The following is an 8930-nucleotide window of genomic DNA, read 5'->3' as shown; positions in this document are numbered from 1 at the left end:
TGTTGCATGCAGTTGATTTTTGTGGACCTTACAGCAGCTATCAAATCTGAATACCACCTTCAAAGGGAGCAGAGTGAGTGTTGCATATATCCAGTGCAGCACACTGAATGCAGAGAATGCAGCGACTTCTCACTGTGCTTTGACAGTTGCTTTGAATAGGCTAAAATCCATATTTAAATGGACATGTGAACAGTCCTGGTCAGAAGTGCACAGTGCCACTCTACTACCCATAAGGCTACCTTGTCACTGGCACATCCACTGTGGAAAGGCTTCTTTCTTAGCTTGGCAGTCTAAGGCTGTCTTGTACAGTTACTGTGTTTTAAAGAGCCTGAGAACTATTTGCCAAGCCCTATCAAGATTTGTGTATGATCCAGCCAACTGCTCCAAGGAGAGCTTCAATCCTTAGCAAAATAACGCAAACTAAAACTTTATCAGTGACAATTTTCTTAAATCAGAAGTTAAGGGAAGAGTCTCCTGTATTCCTTGCTACTTCGACATCCCCTACAATGTTGTCGGTAACACTCTTCAGCACTCCACAGGGCCTTAATGGTGGCCTTATACAGTCCTTGCATGATGACAGGTTTCAGAGGGGTAGCCATGTTACTCTGAATCAGAAAAAACAATGAGGAATCCTGTGGTACCTTAGAGACTAACAAATTTATTTGGGCATAAGCTTTCGTGGGTATAACCCACTTCATCAGATGCATGGAGTGGAAAATACAGTAGGCAGGTATAAATACACAGCACATGAAAAGATGGGAGTTGCCTTACCAAGTGGAGGGGGGAGGGGGTCAGTGCTAACAAGGCCAATTCAGTTAGGGTAGATATGGCCCATTTCCAACAGTAGACAAGAAGGGGTGAATATCAACAGAGGGGAAATTACTTTTTGTAGTGACCCAGCCACTCCCAGTCTTTATTCAGGCCTAATTTGATGGTGTCAAGTTTGCACATTAATTCCAGTTCTGCAGTTTCTCGTTGAAGTCTGTTTTTGAAGTTTTTTTGTTCTTCAACAAATCTTTTTTTAATCATCAACAAAAAAACTTTAGGCAGCCTAACTTCGATACCTAGAAAGATACTGCAAGAAATTATTAATTTGTAATTACTTAGCTGATGATAGGATTATGAGGAATAACCATCATGGATTTGTCAAGAACAAATCATGCCAGACCAACCTGATTTTCTTCTTTGACAGGGTTACTGACCTAGTGGAAAAGGGAGAAGCAGTAGACATGATGTATCTTGATTCTAGTAACATATGAGACAGTTCCACATGACATTCTCATAAACAAACTAGGGAAGTGTGGTCTAGATTAAACTACTATAAAGTGGGTGTACAACAGGTTGAAAGGCTGTACTCAATGAGTAGCTAGCAATGGTTTCTGTCAAAGTGGGAGGACGTATCTAGTGAGGTCTAACGGGTCAGTCTTGGGTCTAGTAGTAGTCAATATTTTCATTAATAACTTGGATAACAGAGGGGAGTGTGTGCTTATAAAATATGTGGATGACAGCAAGGGGTTGCAGGAACTTTAGAATGAAAAATGACCTTGACACTCTGGAGAATTGGTTTAGAATCAACAAGATTAAATTCAATAAAGACAAGTACAAACTATTATGCTTAGGAAAAATCAGATGCACAAATATCACATGGGTAATAACTGACTAGCTGGTAGTACTGCTGAAAAGGGTCTGGTGGTTATAGTGGATTACAAATTGAATATGAGCCAACTGTGTGATGCAGTTGCAAAAAAAAAAAATAAGCTAATATTCTGGGGAGTATTAATGGAAGTGTCCTATGTAAGAAATGGGAGGTAATTGTCTCACTCGGCACTGCTGAGGCCTCAGCTGGAGTACTGTATCCAGTTCTGGGAGCCACGCTTTAGGAAAGATGTGGACCAATTGGTGAGAGTCTAGAGAACAGCAACAAAAATTATTAAAAATTTAGAAAAACTAACCTGTGAAGAAACGTTTAAAAAACCCTTGGTATGTTTAGTGTTGTGAAAAGAAGATTGAAGGGAGACCTGATAGCAGCTTCAAATGTAGTGCTGTTATAATGAGGACAGCGATCAATTGTTCTCCATGTCCACTGAAGGTAGAACAAGAAGTAATGGGCTTAATTTTTGGCAAGGAAGATTTAGGTTAGATATTAGGAAAAACTTTCTAACTATATGGGTAGTTAAGCTCTGGAATAGGCTTCCTAGGGTGATTGTGGAATTTCCATCTCTCATAAATATAAAGGGAAGGGTAGCAACCTTTTATGTATGCAGTAACAAAATCCCTCCTGGCCAGATGTACTGAATCTTTACCTGTAAGAGGTTAATCAGGTCAATTAACCTAGTTAGCACCTGACCAGAAGGACCAGGGAGAAAGAAGATACTTTCAAATTTGGGAAGGGGGGGGAGGTTTTGTTTGTGCTCTCTTTGTTTGTTCCCTGTCGGGACAGAGAGAGAGACCAAGCAGGTAAACCAGTTCCTTAAATGATACCTGAAATGATGCATCTAACATTGCAAACATTGTAAGTAAAGGCAAGGAAATGCATTAGATTATCTTTTGTTTTAGCTTGTGAATTTTCCTATGGTAAGAGGTAGTTTTATTCCTATTTTTTGTAAATGTGAAGTTGAGTCTAGAGGGGAGTCCTCTGTGTTTTAAATCTTTTATTACCCTGTAAAGTTACCTTCCATCCTGACTTTGCAGGTGTGATTCTTTTACTTTTTTCTTTATAATAAAGTTTTTTAAAAAAACCAGATTCATTTTTAGTGTCCTAAAAACCAAAGGGTTTGGTCTGTGCTCACTTTGTTAACCTATTGGTTAGTATATTTTTCTCAAGCTTCCCCAGGAAAGGGGGTGAAGCGGCTTGTAGGGATATTTTGGGGAAATAGGGACTCCAAGTGGTCTTTTTCCTGAATCTTTGTCTAAATCACTCGGTGGTGGCAGCAATGCTGTCCAAGGACAAGGAAAGGATTTGAGCCTTGGGGAAGTTTTTAACCTAAGCTGGTACTTACAAGCTTAGGGGGTCTTTCATGTGGGTCCCCACATCTGTACCCCAGAGTTCAGCATGGGGAGGAAACTCTATCATCATCATCATTGGAGGCTTTTAAGAACAGGTTGTATAGACACCTCTCTGGGATGGTCTAGAGGTATACTTGGTCCTGCCTGAGCATAGGGGACTAGACTTGATTTCTTGAGGTCTCTTCCAGCCCTACCTTTCTGTGATTTTAGGTACAATCAGAAGCAGTCTCGTACTGGTCCTAGGATGAAGAGTAGATGGCCAATTTTCTGATTCACGGGGAAGTACTGTGTCTAATATGTATTTTTTTTCATCTTTCAAAAAACCTGAATAACTAGATGAAAACTAAGCTTAGAAAATAGACATGCCATTACAAAGCTTTGGGAAATGGCAGTGCATCTTAGGCCCCTCTTTCCTGCAGGGGGTTTGGGGAAGTGAAAAGGTTACTTTGTTTAGAACAAGTTGCATGTCAGAAAGGAGTATTAGTTTGGAATGTGCCTCAACAGAGCTTTGTCAAGAGGGTGCATTCTAATGTAAGAAGATTCTTGTGGAACTAAGATATCTTTCCTACCTCTGAAATGCCGGATAGATTAAAGAAGTTTTTTTTCTGTTTTAAGTTCTCACCAAGTATTTCCTTGGATCGGTTTGCACTGTGTGTGTTTGTGTCTTGGTAGAATTTAACCTTCATTCTCAGCTGTTGAGGATTATTGTTTATGAGGGTTATTCCTTATGGTGGCAGTCCAGTAGTGGCTGTCATGTGTAATGTTCCAGGAGAAGTGATTTCCAAAGGAAGTTTCATGCTTTAAATCTTGTATCTGTCATAGGATGTGTTTGTAGACACTGACTGTCAAATCCAGACAGGTATTCATAATTAGAACTGGGCAGGAAACAGTTTTTCTATTTTATGGAAATTTGAGATTTCAAAAATTTTTCCATTCTGCATTGGGATGACCAAGACCTTCTAAATGTTTTTATTTAAAGGGGTGGGAGGAAGAAAGAACAACTCCAGACTAGCCTTATTTGTCAGAGCAGGAACTTGAACTTGCTTCTCCCACATCCCAGGTGAGCATCCTGACTGCTGACTATTCTGTCTCTGTCTCTCCTGGTGAAGCTGTTCCACTTTGTATTATTCACTGGCCCAGAGCAAGACTGACTCTATTGCCCAGTAGTTAGGGCAGAGCAGAGACTTGTAGCTGGCTCTCCTACAGCCTAGATATACTATCCACCTGGCTATTCTGGTATCTCTCTTGCTGGACCTGAGAACCTCAATGAAAGTTTCATTGAAACCCATGTGTGCCAAACAAAAATTGTAAAAATATTCCTTACTAGCTCTATTGAGAATCTTGTCGTTACGTTGAGGATGCTCCATTCCCTGCTGCCTGTAACCATAACACAAAAACAGACTAGATATCATTTTAAAAGATGCCACCCAGCACCTTAAAGGTGCAAGTGCCACTATGATGTTTCTCAAAGTCCTTACCCCCCATTTCATGTTTTTTTTGCCCACAAGCCCTGAGGTTATAAATAATTGAGAGTTTGGATTTTCTTTCAAATCTTTCTCATAAGTCCTCATTCTGCATGTCATAGTCCTTTAGACTGTAGCCTCTTTGGGACAGGGCCTGTCCTTATTTTTGTGTTCTGTACAGTAGAACACATTGTGGGCATTAAACATTTTGCTCCAGTAGGGATTCAGTGCAACGTGCTGATATTTCCCAGCATTATAGTCAGAAATCGTTTGGCCTCTGTTGTACTTACTAGGGCCTTTAACAGGGAAGTATGAGCTTAAGCCTTGCTTGAACTCCTGTCATCAGAAGTAGTTGCTTTGAAGGTGATTGTGGGATCATAGATGGAGCTCTGGATGCAGGAGGAGGGGAGTGAGTAGCAGGAGCAAATAAATTTCAAAATAGTGTCTTCACCAGTTACTTTTGAAGGTTTGTATTCCCTGAAACTCAGGATGCTCTGTGGGAGTTTTGCCCTGCAAGCTCCAAATGCATACCTTACTTCCTGGCTAATAACAGTTAGCGGGGAGTACTGGTCCTGTGGTGGTGGAGACTGCATTGCTAAGGTTACCAGGTAAGTAGTCCGCATCCCTCAAGTTAGTTGTTAAAGCCCCCCCGAAGCTAGTGATCTGCCTAGGGGAAAAATAGTTAGTGCCTTTTTTGGGGTGTGTGTGTGAGGATAGGAGAGGTGAATCAAGAAGGGGCTGAAGGTCTTTTATTTAATTTTTTTTTTCCTCCTGGTGTTTTATATTAGAGATTCAGATCGGGTCTACCCGGCCTTTCCTAGAAGTCTCTATGTATGACAGGAGGACAAGTGGGATTAAGGCATCACAAGTGGCAGGGATCTGAGATGTGAGCACTCGGAAGGATTTTTTTAGTTGGGCTATTTACAAGGTTTTTTTTTTTTAAATCACCAATTTAACTCAAATGCCTGAGAAACACTGAGGAGAAAAGCTCTTTAAGGATTTGTTAAGGATTCAAACCCTGCCTTCATGTATGGACTGAAGAAGTTCCCAATCCACTTCTCTGCACCCATTCCTCTAGAACAGCGGGTCTCAAATTTTAACAACCTGAGGACCCCCATTTTGATGTAAAATTTTTCAGGGACCCCCCAACCCTGGACCTCTCAGCCCCAGGCCCTGCCCCCCACTCCACCCCTTCCCCCAAGGCTACACCCCCACCTCTTCCTGCACCCCCCTCACTACATCCCCCTCCCTCCATCACTCGCTTTCCACCACCCTCACTCACTTTCACTGGGCTAGCACAGGGGGTTGGGGATGCAGGAGGGGGTGTGGGCTCCAGCCGGCCAGCGCTTACCTCAGGCGGCTCCCAAAAGGGACCAGCACATCTCTCTGGCAGCGGCTCCTAGGCACAAGGACCAGGACCAGCTAATAGGAGCTGTGGAGTTGGCGTTGGCGTTGGAGGCGGGGTCAGCGCACGGAGACAACCTCCCCCTTCCCCCCCCAGGTCCGCGGGGACATGCCAGCCATTTCCTGGAGCAGCTCGGAGACAGGGCAGGCTGGGAGCCTGCCTTAGCCCTGCTGCACCACCAATTTTCTGCACTGTGACCATGATCTGCCTTGTGCCCTCTAGGGAGTCTTTATCCATTGGTGACAGCTTGATGTCGAGGTACAATGAGATGGTAAGAGAAAGCAGCTCTGACTATGAAACTCTTGCCAATGAATGTATAGAGGGTGCTTCAGCAAGTGAAAAATGGACAGTACCAGTAATCCTGCCAGGGACTTTCAGGTGTCACTGTTACTTCTCTAACACATTTGTGGGGAAAAGTCGGCTCGTTTTTGATCAGACAGACTGTACTAGGTTGTCTGTGTTCTAAACATGCTGCTGCATGACTGCTGCCATTTGAAACTCTGTTTCCTCTGATCACCCATGGTCTCATTTGCACTGCCTGTCAGCCTTCTCTTCTATGGAGCAATTTGATCTCCCGTCCACTGTGTGCAGGAGAAAACATTTTGTTTCCTATAAGATGAACATTTAGTTAATTTACAAGTGTAAGAAGAAAACCTTGGCTTATACTGAGCAGGGCATGAGGGGAGAGAGTGATCTGCATGTGAACAAACTGGCCAGTGCTATTCGATGTGCTTCCAACCCTCCCCGCTTGAGCTGGGGAACCCCGGGCCAGCTCATTAATTATACTGAGCATGGCTGGTATTTTGATGAGCTCTAATTCCCAGCAGGTGCTGGGCTTTGTTGCTTATGGATGTTTCAGGGCACAGGGTCACCCTGTCTGCAGCTGCTGCCATAAGCTCATTGCCACTGCTTCCCAGCACAAAAATAGGCAGAGCCTGAGGTTTCTGTCCTCTCTTATGCCACAGTTTGCCTTAAAGTTGTGTATCGATACAGTCTTGTCCTGGCACGTCCCAAAAGAGCTCAGGAGACTGCTAGCGGGTGCTTGCTCCTGGCCATGCACTTTGTTTGTCCTGGAATTTTCCCCATCTAGAGTCCCCACCATGTTGCTGGCTTTAGCAGGGCTGTATGGAGACCATTGCCTAGGATTAGACCAGAGCAATTCAGGCTTCATTCCCTTAGTCTAGTTCTCAGCTTCCAAGCTGCTCTGTTGAACTGTCTGTGCACCTGCCCCACAGCAGCTCAGAATAGGGCAAAGTTGGGTTGCTTCCATTCTGGTCATGGGCCACGTGGTATGCTCAGCACCTTGCCCAGCCCATGTCCATAGCCAGCCCCACTCGCCCATCACAGCTCTGGGAGAGGAGCCAGGGAAAAGTCTGGGGAAGCAAAAACAGGTGGAGCCATGCGGCGAGCCCACATGACTCGTCTGGGTGCTCAGACTGCACTGTGGGGAGCACCGAGCTGGGGGTGGAGCTTGGCTCTTAAAGTCATGGTGCAATGAGGTCTGAATTCTGCTCCATGGCCCAGATACAAGTTTAGGGCTGATACCACTCTGTGCAGTGGGTTCCCCCCATAGATCAGTGGGTTTGCCTGGGTTACTGCTTAAGTCCCTTATCATTGCTATCAATCTAGCATCTTCTAGGCACCCCTCAAACTAGACTGAAGGTCCACAAGGTGCATGGCATTTCTGCCTCCTCTCCTGGGGTTGCTGGGATGGTTCCCTGCTCTCCTCTGGGTTGGAGAGGGAACAAAAGAGACAGCTGCTCCTCTCCCCACTTTTTGCTTCCCTTTGGTAGCTGGGGGTGTTGCTGCTGTTGAGGCTGGTGAAGGCTCTGCAGCATGATCTGCAGGTGGGGAGGTCTCTGTCATGCTCAGCGCCTCCAGGATCAACTCTGTGTTCTCCATCTTCCATTAGGGGACTATTTCTCCTTGGGCTGCTATTTCTGACCTGTGTGCCTCCTCCTTCCCCAACCTCCTTTTTCGGTTTCTCTTCCCTGCCTTGTCTTTGTGTGTCTCCTTCTTTCTCACCCCTCCCTTTTCCTTCCCCACTCCCCTCCACCTCCATGGGCTTCGCTTCCCCATCTGCTTAACAAGCAGTGGCAAAGGAGTGAGTGTTGACATTTAGAGCATCATCACTCTAGGGCAGGGGTGGCCTCAAGAGTGTGGGCACAAACTCTTACTGGTGGCTGCTCTCACACTTTTTCCTAAAATACTTAATTAGCTTTAGGAAAAACTAATAAATATGCACATATACACCTGCAAACCATTGTAATTTATTTATTGCTAGCTAGTAAGTCTGTTGCGAAAAGTGATATTAACAAACATACAAGTAGCACTTTTCACAGCAGACTTATTCAGCCCTGGCAAGTTTGGAGACAAATTAAGCCCTAGATGTGGGGCCGGGGGAGGCAGTGGGGGCCAAGGAGGCAATGAGGAGCCAGAGTCCGAAGCCCCAGGGCTGGAAGACAGAGCCTGAAGCCAGGCAGCCGGAGCCTGGGGCTGGAGCCTGAAACCTCGTGGCCAGAGCCTGAACCCCAAAGCCTGAGTCCCACTGCTCCTGGGAAGGTGGGGGAACTCACCAGCTGCTCCTCTAGTGTTGTGCCCCAGGTGTGTCCAGAGAGGAGCAGGGCCCAATCCCTGCTGACAGACCCAGGACCAAGGCAGTGCATCCAGGAGCACCATGGAGGGGGAGGGAGAGCCCTGGATCTGCAGCAGGGAAAGGAGCAGAACATGGGGCCACCAGGTGGCCCCACGCCTGCGGCTCCTCCGGCGGCTGTACCACCCCCAGCTCCACCCCCAGCCCTGTTCTCCGGTGGGGCTGCTGTGCAGCTGGAGGAGACCCTGCATGGAAGGGCTGGAGGCTGTACTGCTAGGCCGGAGGAGCTGCCGGCGTGGGGCCCCCCAGTGGCCCCACGTTCTGCTGCTCCTCTTTCTGGTATGCCGTACCACCTATAAATAACTTGCTGGTACAGCGTACCATACTGTACCACCCTACTTGCACAGCTGATCCCCACCCATACGATCACTTCTCATTCACTACTGAGCTGTCAACGCTCTCC

Source organism: Mauremys mutica, chromosome 12 (assembly GCF_020497125.1).
Source record: "Mauremys mutica isolate MM-2020 ecotype Southern chromosome 12, ASM2049712v1, whole genome shotgun sequence".
NCBI classification, from domain to species: Eukaryota; Metazoa; Chordata; order Testudines; family Geoemydidae; genus Mauremys; species Mauremys mutica.
This window is presented reverse-complemented; position numbering follows the sequence as displayed.